Source organism: Hylobates moloch, unplaced genomic scaffold (assembly GCF_009828535.3).
Source record: "Hylobates moloch isolate HMO894 unplaced genomic scaffold, HMol_V3 SCAFFOLD_20, whole genome shotgun sequence".
Lineage (NCBI taxonomy): Eukaryota > Metazoa > Chordata > Mammalia > Primates > Hylobatidae > Hylobates > Hylobates moloch.
In genome coordinates, this window is record NW_026652295.1 from 16,866,900 (window position 1) to 16,879,465 (window position 12,566).

Genomic DNA, 12,566 nt, shown 5'->3' on the forward strand with positions numbered 1-12,566 from the left:
CACCAAGAAAACAGAAATCACAATATTAGTAATATGTATAATAACAAAATATTAAAATATGTAAAGCAAATATATTAAACAGAACAATAGAGGTTATTTTATAATCATGAAGGATCTAATTAACGCCAAAAATATAACTCTCAGAAGTCTGTATATGTTTGTATTTGTGTTCTCTTGCTGCATAACACAATACTACAAACTTAGCAGCTTGAAACATTACTCATTTATTATCTCATAGTTTCCGTAGGTCAGAAGCCTGGGCCCAGTGTAGTTGCATGCTTATAAAAGTATTGGTTACTATTAGGATCTCACAAAATTGAAATTAAATCGAGATGCCAGCTAAGGTGTGTTCTCATCTACTCATCTAGGGTTTAGGATCCTCTTCCAAGCTCATTCAAGTTACTAGTGTTGGAAATAAATGCTTGGTGCCACCAAGTGAAAATAGCACTCAGGCAAGTTTTCTCAGCAAGGTAATTTACTTCTATAGAAGGGTGCATCTCATGGATGGAGCAATGGCGAGAGCACACCAGACAAGGGAGGGGAAGGGAGTCTTATTCCTAAAGCATGCAGCTAGCCCCTACTGCTGCCTCTTTCCCCTATTGACTAGGGTTGGACCACACAGTATAAGCTAATTCTGATTGGCTATTTTAAAGACAACAAGGGTACCTGCCAGGGTGGTGGGGTGAGTAGTTTCGGTGGGAGAGACGGTTACAGAAAAGGTGACTAAGGATGCCTAAGGACAGCACAGGTGACTAAGGATGGCTAAGGACAGAGCACGTGACTAAGGATCCCTAAAGACAGAACAGGTGATAGAGGCTAGGAGGGTAAAGAATGAGGACGTTAAACTTTAAAATGGAGAACAAAGGACAGGGAAGCTGAACATACTGACATATTGGTTCTTTGAAGAGGAACTCAGAATTCATTGTACTTAACAATTTTTCTTCCTCTTGAATTTTAAAGGAAGTTAACAGGCTAAACTTTGAAGAGGAATTTACTGTATCCTATATTACTAAAATTCAGTTCCTTGAGATTGTAGGACTGGGGTGTCTGCTTTCTTGCTGGATATTGGCTGGGATCACTCTTAGCTCCTGGAAGCCATGTGCAAGCCCTTGCCACACAGCCCCTCCCATAGGCAGTTCTCAACATGGCTGTTTGCTTCCGCAAGGCCAGCATGGGGCTCTCTCTCACTTCAAATCTCTCTAACCCCTTCCATTTCTGACCTTCCAACTCTCTTTTAAAGGTATCACTTGATTTGGTCAGGCCTACTCAGGATAAGCTATCATTTGATCAACTTAAAATTGATTGATTCAGAACCTTAGTTATATCTGCAAAATCCCTTCAACTTTTCCATATAACATAACTTAATCATGGGACTCACAGCCAACCACATTCCCAGATTTCTCTCACACTCAAAAGAGGGGATTATTATGTGGAATCCATACTAGCCACCAGGAATTTTAGAGACCATCTTAGAATCCTACCTGCCAGTGTTGAATTGTTTTTCATGAAAATATATTAGCTGTTAATATATTAAGTATATTAACCATTACAAATGCAAAAAGATGGATTTTTAAAAATATATAAGAAGTGTGCTATCATATATATTTCCGTCTTTGACAGATTGACTAGGCAGAAAAAAATGGACTACAATATAAGAAATCAGAATTATATAATTAAGATTGATTTGAAAGATTATTGGAACTCTAAAAATAGAAAATATACTTGTTTTTCCAGTGTCTTATGGACTTAATCCTGTATTTGATAAAGTGAAAATCTTGGAGTCTGAAAAGTAAATATTACATGGGCCAGTCTCTGAGTGCAAGACAATAGAGCTAACAGAAGAAAAAATTAACCAAAGTTATGCAGGCATTGAAAAAGTTTACTCTTTTAAATAATTCTTGATTCAAAGAAGAGAGGTGGGTACTACAATAATAATTTAGTGACAAAAGATTATAGAATGATAAGCATTCCAGCCAAAAACTTAGGGAAAGAAAATGAAACACAATCGGCCAGGCGTGGTGGCTCACGCCTGTAATCCCAGCACTTTGGGAGGCTGAGGCGGGCGGATCACGAGGTCAGGAGATCGAGACCATCTTGGCTAACACGGTGAAACCCCATTTCTACGAAAAATACAAAAAAAAAAATTAGCCGGGCATGGAGGTGGGCGCCTGTAGTCCCAGCTACTCGGGAGGCTGAGGCAGGAGAATGGTGTGAACCCGGGAGGCGGAGGTTGTGGTGAGCCGAGATTGCGCCACTGCACTCCAGCCTGGGCAACAGAGCGAGACTCCGTCTCAAAAAAAAGAAAATGAAACATAATCAAGGAATACAGGAAAAATAAATTAATTATAATAAAGCAAACATTAAAGAATTAAAACATTCAAAGTTTATTTTTTATGTTTGAAAAAGCAGTGAAGAATGTGGAAAGATATGTATTGACTTAACAGTGAGTGGTAATCCTTTCAGGTACAAACATAATTGTCTTTTTTTGTGGTTTAAATTTGTTATAATAAGCTTGGATTACTTTTATAATTATAAATAGATGATAGGTAGAAAAACAAGGAATATTCTGGTTTTTAAAGATTAGCTAGAAAGTTCCAATTATTATATAAACCATTTTTCCAATATCTTTTTTTTTCTCTTTGTTGGGACAGGGTCTTGCTCTATTGCCCAGGCTGGGTTCAAGTGATTCTCCTGCCTCAGCCTCCCGAGTAGCATGGATTACAGGCATCTGCCACTACACCCGCCTAATTTTTTGTATTTTTAGTGGAGATGGGGTTTCACCATGTTGGCCAGGCTGGTCTCAAATTCCTGATGTCAGGTGATCCACCCACCTGGGCCTCCCAAAGTGCTGGGATTATAGGTGTCAGCCACCATGCCAAGCCCATTTTTCCAATATCTTATGGAACATATTTAAAAATTCATCATGCAATAGTTCAAAATTAATGTCTCAAATTCCAAAATACAAATATTATATAGGCATTGTCTCAAAACTCAAATATTAAGCTATAAAATTATAATTTAAAAATAACTGAAAAAAATTAAAAGTTAATTATTTTTGACAAGTATTTTGATTTTTTAATTTTTTTAGTGGTTATAAATGTCTTTAGGTTTTTGTCTTTAAGTCAATTTTGGCAATTTTTGATTTTCCTAGGAAATAACCTATTTTCTCTGGGTTTTCAAATTTGTTGGAATGAACTTGAACATCAACTTCATTTTATTTTCAAAAAATTGTTTCAGTATTTTCTTTTCCTTTTTTTTTTTGAGACGGAGTCTCACTCTGTCACTCAGGCTGGAGTGCAGTGGCGGGATCTCAGCTCACTACAAGCTCCGCCTCCCTGGTTCATGCCATTCTCCTGCCTCAGCCTCCCGAGTAGCTGGGACTACAGACACCCGACACCGCGCCGGGCTAATTTGTTGTATTTTCAGTAGAGACGGGGTTTCAACATGGTCTCCATCTCCTGACCTCGCGATCCACCCGCCTCGGCCTCTCAAAGTGCTGGGATTACAGGCGTGAGCCACTGCACCTGCTGTTTCAGTATTTTCAATACAATTTCTCATTCTTAATGTCTATAGTTATAATTCTTTTTTCTTAATTAACATTGCCAGACTTTCACATGCTATATATATGTATATATATACATAGACATATATATGTATATATATACATAGACATATATATGTGTATATATATACATAGACATATATATGTATATATATACATATATATGTCTGTTTGTTTTGGTTGTTTTTTCTTTTTTTTTTTTTTGAGATGAAGTCTAGCTCTGTCGCCCAGGCTGGAGTGCAGTGGTGTGATCTCAGCTCACTGCAAGCTCCGCCTCCCAGGTTCACGCCATTAGCCTGCCTCAGCCTCCAGAGTATCTGGGACTACAGGCGCCCGCCACTACGCCCAGCTAATTTTTTGTATTTTTAGTAGAGACGGGGTTTCACTGGGTTAGCCAGGATGGTCTCGATCTCCTGACCTCGTGATCCGCCCGCCTCCAGCCTCCCAACGTGCTGGGATTACAGGCGTGAGCCACCATGCCCAGATATATATATATATATATATATATTTTTTTTTTTTCTCAAAGAACTAGCTTTTGGATTTATTGAGAAATTTTACTATTGCTTCCTCTGCTGCCCTTGGTGCTGCTTGTATGCTCACTCTGAGAGGTGATAGTGTGCTGGCAGACTCGCAGCCCTCGCTCTCTCTTGGCGCCTCCTCAGCCTTGGCACCCACTCTGGCCGTGCTTGAGGAGCCCTTCAGCCTGCCGCTGCACTGTGGGAGCCCCTTTCTGGGCTTGCCAAGACCGAAGCCAGCTCCCTCAGCTTGCGGGGAGGTGTGGAGGGAGAGGCGCGGGTGGGAACCAGGGCTGCGCGCGGTTCTTGCGGGCCAGCTCGAGTTCCGGGTGGGCATGGGCTCGGCAGGCCCTGCACTCGGAGCGACCAGCCTACTGGCAGGGGTAATCAGGGGCTTAACACCTGGGTCAGCCAGCAGCTGCTGTGCTGGATTTCTCCCCCGGCCTTAGCTGCCTCCCTGACCATCGCCTGGCCCTGCTCCACGGTGTCCAGTCCCATCGACTGACCAAGGGCTGAGGAGTGCGGGCACAGGGCTTGGGACTGGCAGGCAGTTCCACCTGCGGCCCCTGTGCAGGATCCACTGGGTGAAGCCAGCTGGTCTCCTGAGTCTGGTGGGGACTTGGAGAATCTTTATGTCTAGCTAAGGGATTGTAAATACACCGATCAGCACTCTGATTCTAGCTCAAGGTTTGTAAACACACCAATCAGCACCCTGTATCTAGCTCAGGGTTTGTGAATGCACCAATCGGCACTCTGTATCTAGTTAATCTGGTGGGGACTTGGAGAATCTTTATGTCTAGCTAAGGGATTGTGAATGTACCAATCGGCACTCTGTATCTAGCTCAGGGTTTGTAAATACACCAGTGGACACTCTGTATCTAGCTAATCTAGTGGGGACCTGGAGAACTTTTGTGTCTAGCTCAGGGATTGTAAACACACCAATCAGCACCCTGTCAAAATGGACCAATCAGCTCTCTGTAAAACAGACCAATCGGCTCTCTGTGAAATGGACCAATCAGCAGGATGTGGGTGAAGCCAGATAAGAGAATAAAAGCAGGCTGCCCCAGCCAGAAGTGGTAACCCGCTGGGGTGCGCTTCCGTGCTGTAGAGGCTTTGTTCTTTTTCTCTTTGTTAAAAATCTTGTTATTGCTTACTCTTTGGGTCCACACTGCCTTTATGGGCTGTAACACTCACCGTGAAAATTTGTGGCTTCTCTTCTGAAGCCATCCAGACTACAAACCCACCAGGAGGAACAAAGAACTCCAGAAACGCCGCTTTAAGAGCTGTAACACTGACCGTGAAAGCCTGCAGCTTCACTCCTGCACCAGCGAGACCACGAATCCACCAGAAAGAAGAAACCAAACACATCCGAGCATCAGAAGGAACAAACTCCAGACATACCGCCCATAAGAACTGTAACACTCACCACTAGGGTCTGTGGCTTGATTCTTGAAGTTGGTGAGACCAAGAACTCACAAATCCCAAACACAGTTCGGTGTGAACCTGATACCTGTTTTACGAAGGGGCAGCTCAGGAGACTCCGGCGCTCCCCATGGCCGACGAAAAGCGCGAGGAAGCAGTCAAGAGTGAGAACAATGATCATATTAATTTGAAGGTGGCGGGGCAGGGTGGTTCTGTGGTGCACTTTAAGATTAACAGACATACACCACTTAAACTAATGAAAGCCTGTTGTCAATGACAGGGATTGCCAATGAGGCAGATCAGATTGATTTGATGGGCAACCAACCCATCAACGAAGCAGATACACCTGCAGTTGGAAATGGAGGATGAAGATACAATTGATGTGTTCCAACAGCAGACAGGAGGTGTTTGCTGAAAAGAGAACCTGGTTCTTTACTCCAGAACTCTGTTCTTTAAAGGCCAACATTACATTCGCAATTAGAAAACTGCACTTTGGTTCCACCACATCCTGACTACTACAGTAGTTTTCTCTTTCATTTCCCCTTTCCCCATTTCTTTATTGTACATAAAGTAACTGGTGTATGTGCACAAGCATTGCATTTTTTTTTTTTACCAAACAGCCAATGGTATGTTTCGATTGACATCAGATGGAGACGTGATGGGGAAAAATACTGATTCTGTGAAAATACCCCATTTTCTCCATTAGTGGCATGTTCATTTGGCTCTTATGTTTATAGTCCAGTAAGTTATTTTGCTCTCATTGTTTTAGCAAAAAAATAAAAATCCTTGCATACCTTGTTCAATTGGAAAATTTTAATGTTTTTCATTTATCATTGTAAAACCAAGGACAATTTTATACTTTTGTGTACGTAGCTGTTACATGTAGGGCAATCTGTCTTTAAGTAGGGATAAATTAAAACAAAAAAGAATCCTAGTTTTCCCTTCAAGTTAAGCATCTTGTTTAAATAAACTTGTTTTAAATGAAAAAAATTGTACTATCATTCTGGTTTCTAATTTTTGAATTTTTGATGGCTGTCTCATTTATTTTCTTTGTTTTGCTTTTGTAGATAATGCTACAGGAAATATGCTTGACTTGCATTGCTGTACTCTAGTGCTCATATTTCTGTAAGGTAGATTTCTAAAAGGATTAAGGATTCACAAGGCTCAGATATTCTGAATTTGGGTGGATGCTGCCTAATTATCCTTCCAAAAAGATGTCTAAGCTTATACTTCCACAAATGACTGAACCTGTTTCTCCAAACCTCGTCAACTCTGGATACCACCTATCTTAGTAATTTTTTCCAGTCTGATGTGCAGAAACATGACATGGCCTATTTAAGTGCATAAAATTGATCAAGAGTGAGGACAGTCTATTGAATAAAAAAGAGGATAAGTTCTCATGGTTAGTAAGAATAAAATGAGCCAGGATATTAAACATGGAAGAGTATGTAGGCCTATGAAAAGAGAAAATGAAGAAGAAACCAGGAGAATTGTGGAATTTTTTTTTGAGTGCAAGAAGGAGAGCCTCTGCAGGAAAATAAGATAGAATAGGAATAATACAAAAAAAATTTTAGTTAAAAAATAGAGACAGGGGAGCCAGGGTAAGTGAGAATTTGATGAGGTTTAGTTGAGGTTTCAGTTAATGCCCTGCGTGTGTACAACTTCAGACTGGCCAGGCATTGGGTCTCCACTTTATGTCAATGATAAGATGATGTAATAGAGTAAGTCTTAACAGGGAGGGGAAGATCAGCGATCAGGCTGGTGGGCTCCACCTTGCAGGGAGGTCAGGAGGAGGTCTGGGATGAGTGGTGGCTGACACGGGCAAGGGTCATATTCTAAGGGAAGAAATTGCTTAGGCACAGAAGGCCTAAACTGACGGGTGCTCAGGAGCGTCTGTGGCTGTTCCCTCTGGATTCATTGTTTCCAGGGCTAAAAAAGAAGGAGCAGCAGAAGCAACTCAATGTTTTTTGTATTTGTTTGTACCAACACTTTATATTTTACAAATATTTGCGTTTGTCTTTCATAATAGCCTTCTATTGCTGACTGGGCCAAACTCAAACTCAGCCTCCCTCCCTGACCTTTCTGCATGATGTCACCCTTTCTAGCATCTACCCACGGCACTCTCTTGTTGGCTTCCTTCCTCCCGTATGTCACAGTCATTTTCTTCACACAATCGACTTACTTTCAGTTTTTTAATCTCACGCTATCCATACCTAAAGCAATGCTTTCTCTTGGCCCCAATCGCATATTTCACAAGTAAAATCCAATCCTAACCTAAAATAGTCTTTCCTTTTGCCAGAATGTCATGGGCGATGTACTTCTATGAGCATATTCTCAGCGCTGCTCCACAGTCTTCTATTAGTATAAAGCAGAGAAGGCTGAACAGATTACTTTAAGGCCCTCATGCTCTGAAGTTGGGTTTGGAGCCTGTGGTGTTCTTAGCTTTGGAAATTTCTCCACCTACTGGTTGCCTAAAATCCTGTCTGTTCACCTTATATAATGAGGTTCGCAGTTGTTTTATGAGATCGGCCTATTTTTAAGAGTAACACGGGCCTCTTGTGAATGATGACACATTTCTAAGTCATTTCGAATTCCTAAAATAAAATTAAAAATGTGCTATAAAGAAAATATTTTCTTATCATAATAGAAAATGTTTTCAAGCAGATGACAAATTTCTTAATGCTTTTGAACAACCATTAGGGGGCAGAAAATCATTACACAGTATAGCAATTCAATCCACGTTAGGCTAGAGAAGAGAAAGCCTATTTTATGTGTATTTCCAAAAGTTATTACCAAAATCAAGTTATTTTTCAATGTAATCATTGATTTGGTGCTTGGGCATCTTATTTACAAAAGAAGCCTTCCGTAGTGGCTTTATTTTTTACAACTTGCTTCCTATCCATGTATCAAATCAGATGAACCTTATTCTGAAGGGAACACTTTAAAGACCAATGTGACATCTTGGGGCAGGTTTGCCATATATTACTAGTAAGAATAGTTGAAATATGTTGATAAACTAAAAGTAAGTTTATCTCACTAAAAATTAGAGAAATTCATAATAAAACAATAGATTTATGGCTGCCCAAGTTTCAGGAACTCTCTTTTCAGTTACCCTATCAAACCATGGGTTCAAGCGTGGTTAAAAATAGTTCGCTACTTCTTTAACAGCTTCTCTTCCAAAAAAGAAAACTCCTTAAAGATTAGAATGCAATTATTATTTCTACTTTCTCATTTCCATTCCCCCATCAGTCAGCCTTTCACCTCTCACCCCACGAAACTTCTCAGGGAATGCCACCCATGACTTCCTAATGGCCGAATCCAGGTTTTCTAATTAGAAGGATTATAAACAAGCACTTGCTAATTTAAGTTTAAGAGAAATTTATTGAAAGTATGTCACAAGCTGGATGCAGTGGCTCACGCCTTGTAATCCCAACACTTTGGGAGGCTGAGGTGGGTGGATTGCTTAAGCCTGGGAGGTCGACACCAAATTGGCCAAAATGGAGAAACTCCATCTCTACAAAAAAAAAAAAAAAAAAAAACACACACACACACACACACAAATATAGCCAGGCATGGGGGCACTTACCTGTAATCTCAGACACTTGAGAGGCTGAGGTGGGAGGATCACCAGAGCCTGGGGAGGTCAAAGTTGCAGTGAGCCATGATCATGCCACTGCTCTCCAACCTGGGAAGCAGACCGAGACCCCATCTCAAAAAATAAAATAAAATAAAATAATAGGCCAGGTGTGGTGGCTCATGCCTGTAATCCCAACACTTTGGGAGGCCAAGGCGGGCTAATCACGAGGTCAGGAGTTCGAGACCATCCTGGCCAACACGGTGAAACTCCGTCTCTACTAAAAATACAAAAATTAGCCAGACGTTGTGGCAGGCACCTGTAATCCCAGCTACTTGGGAGGCTGAGGCAGGAGAATCGCTTTAAACTGGAAGGCAGCGGTTGCAGTCAGCAGAGGTCGTGCCACTGCACTTCAGCCTGGGCAACAAGAGTGAAGTTCCGTCTCAAAATCAATCAATCAATCAATCAACCAATCAATCACAGCTCCTGAAATTAAAGGAAGAAGCATAGGTAGCAAGAGTTAATCAACACTCTTATCAGATAAGGGCCCTCTGCTGGCACTACATTTATTCCATCCTTGGATCACTTAGCTCAAGTTTCCAAGTCCTCATAAGTCAGTCCAGTCTGCTGAGCTCGGGCCACATACCCACCTGGTGGCTTGGAGTGAGCAGTGCAGAATGCCCTGAGAGTCTTAGCACAGGTGCACACATTGGGGGAAGAGTTATTAAGTGGAAATTCTCTATCTCCAAAAGAAGGGGGAAAAAAAGAGGTAGTGTGGTCGAAAGAGAAAATGCCCACTACAGTTTTCATCCTTCCTGATTTCTTTATGGTTTTCACACCAGATGTAACTCTTGTGATGGTTAATTCTATGTGTCAACATGACTGGCCAAGGGGCACCCAGATTAAATGTTGTGTCTGAGTGTGTCTGCGAGGGTGTTTCCAGATGAGGTCAGCATTTGAATTGGTGAATTCAGTAAAGCAGGTTGGCCTCCTCAATGTGTGTGGGCATCATCCAATCTGTTGGGAGCCTGAACAGAACAAGAAGTGGAGGAAGGAGGAATTCTTCCATTTTTTGTTTCCTGCTTGTCTGCTTGAGCTGGTACATTGGTCCTCTGACCTTGGACTCGGAATCACACCCATATATATATACATATACATACACACGCATATATACACACACACACACACACACACACACACTGTGTATTGGTTCTGGTTCTCTGGAAAACCCTAATATGACTCCTTTCTTATGGAAAGTCTCTCTTCCCACTCAATCCTACTTTCCTACAGACCTCAGTAACTATTCCTTCTCCATCTCTGTTTTCTTCTCTGTTCTTGGCTTTCTTTTCTTCTTATTTCATTGTTTTCCATCTACTTGTCACTTCAAGGACCATCTGTATGCCTATGACTCTCAATCTGTATATTTTTATGTTAAAACTTTTTTCTTTTGCTTTTTTTTCTCTTCTTTATTTCTGAATGATCAATCTGTATCTTTACAGATGCAACATATTCAACAGCTGGTGTCCCTTGGATGGCCCACCAGCACCCCACTGCCCCACTTCCACCCTCTTGCTCTCCCTTCCTTTGCCTTCTTCATTTCCATGAATGGCATCACAATCCACTCACCCAGTCATCCAAGCCACAGACTCTCTCCAAATACATTCAGTCATCAAATTCTGCAGACTGAGGCATAGTGAGGCAGTTCACCCCTGTAATTCCAGCATTTTGGAAGGCTGAGGTGGGTGGGTCGCTTGAGCCTAAGACTTTGAGACCAGCCTGGGCAAAATAGGGAGACCCTGACTCTTAAAAAAAAGAAAACAGTTTGCAGATTGTGCTTCCTTAATTTCACTCAAATATCTCCTCTCTTTTATATTCCCATTGCTATTGTCTTGCTTCAAGTTCTCTTCATCTTATCTAGGGTATAGTCTCCCAACAGGAGTCCACATCTTCAATTTTACACCATTCCAACCAATCTTCCACACTGTTCCCAGAGAGATATTTCTGAAAAAACAAATATGACCAGATTTATCTCCCTTGTTAAAGCCCTTTATAACTTCCGCTGTCTACAGGATAAAGTGCAAACTCCCTCACATGGGACCAAAGCCCTTTTTAAACCAACCCCTCCCTACTTTTCCAGATTTGTCTCTACTCAGATCTATCTCACACCATAAGTATCAGCTTGGCTATTTCCGTGAACTTTGCCCATGTTGCCCTTCCCCGGAAATTGGCTTCCCTCTGATGTTCTCTCTCTCTGTCTCTCTTTTTTTTTTTTTAATTAGAGATGGGGTCTTGCTCTGTCACCCAGGCTGGAATGTAGTGGTGTGACCATAGTTCACTGTAACTTCAGACTCCTGGGTTCAAGCAATCCACCTGCCTCTGCTTCTCAAGTAGCTAGGACTACAGCCGTGTACCACTCCACTAGCTAATTTGTTAAAAAATTTTCATAGAGATGGGGTCATGCTATGTTGCCCCGGCTAGTCTCTAACTCCTGGGCTCAAGCAATCTTCCTGCCTCAACCTCCCAAAGCTCTGGAATTACAGGTGTGAGCCACCACACCTAGCCACCTACCACGTTCTTTTTTGTTGTTGTTGTTGTTGAGACGGAGTCTCACTCTGTCACCCAGGCTGGAGTGCAGTGGCGCAATCTCGGCTCACTGCAAACTCCACCTCCCGGGTTCACGCCATTCTCCTGCCTCAGCCTCCCGAGTAGCTGGGACTACTGTCACCCGCCACCACGCCTGGCTATTTTTTCTGTATTTTTAGTAGAGACGGCGTTTCACCTTGTTAGCCAGGATGGTCTCAATCTCCTGACCTCACGATCTGCCCGCCTCAGCCTCCCAAAGTGCTGGGATTACAGGCGTGAGCCACCGTGCCCGGCCCATGTTCTTATAATACTTTTAAGACTCAACTCAAAGCCACCTCCTCTATAAAGCCTTTCCCAGTTGTCACCTCTGTCTCTCAAAGGTAGAACTGACCACTCCCTCCTTTGGATTCACACTTGACCCCCGTACCTGTTTACCTGGCAGTCTCTCCCACCTAGTCTGTCATACTCTCAACAACCAAAATGGTGTTTCACTCATCTTTGCATTCCCAATACCTGTCATAGTATCCAGCACTAAAAATGCTTAGTAAATGAGTACAGAAGTGAATTTGTGACTAGAGAGGGTAGAGAAAGTCTACACACTCAGCCGAGGAAACTCAGGGAAAACAGAGTCACTCTGTTTAGAACCAGCTGGGGCTATCTCGAGCCACAGTGTATGCCAGTGACTCTCCACTCTGCTTGCACAGTAGAATTGCCTGGAGGGTATTTAGAAAATATAGATGGCGGGGTCCTAAAAAAGCCTGTTAAATCAGAATCTTTAGGGGTGGGCCTAGACATGGGTGTTTTTTAGAGACTCCTCCGAGATTCTAGTGTGCAGTCAGAATCAAGAACCACTGCTGCAGAGCATTCCTGAAATGACTGCAGACTGACTACAGGGGAATGAGAGCAGACT

General features: G+C 42.2%; 1 pseudogene; it reads left to right on the top strand.

The window, feature by feature from the left end:
• Positions 1-5,629: 5,629 nt before the first annotated feature.
• On the top strand, positions 5,630-5,939 carry LOC116460227 (small ubiquitin-related modifier 2-like; annotated as a pseudogene).
• The last annotated feature ends 6,627 nt before the right edge of the window (positions 5,940-12,566 follow it).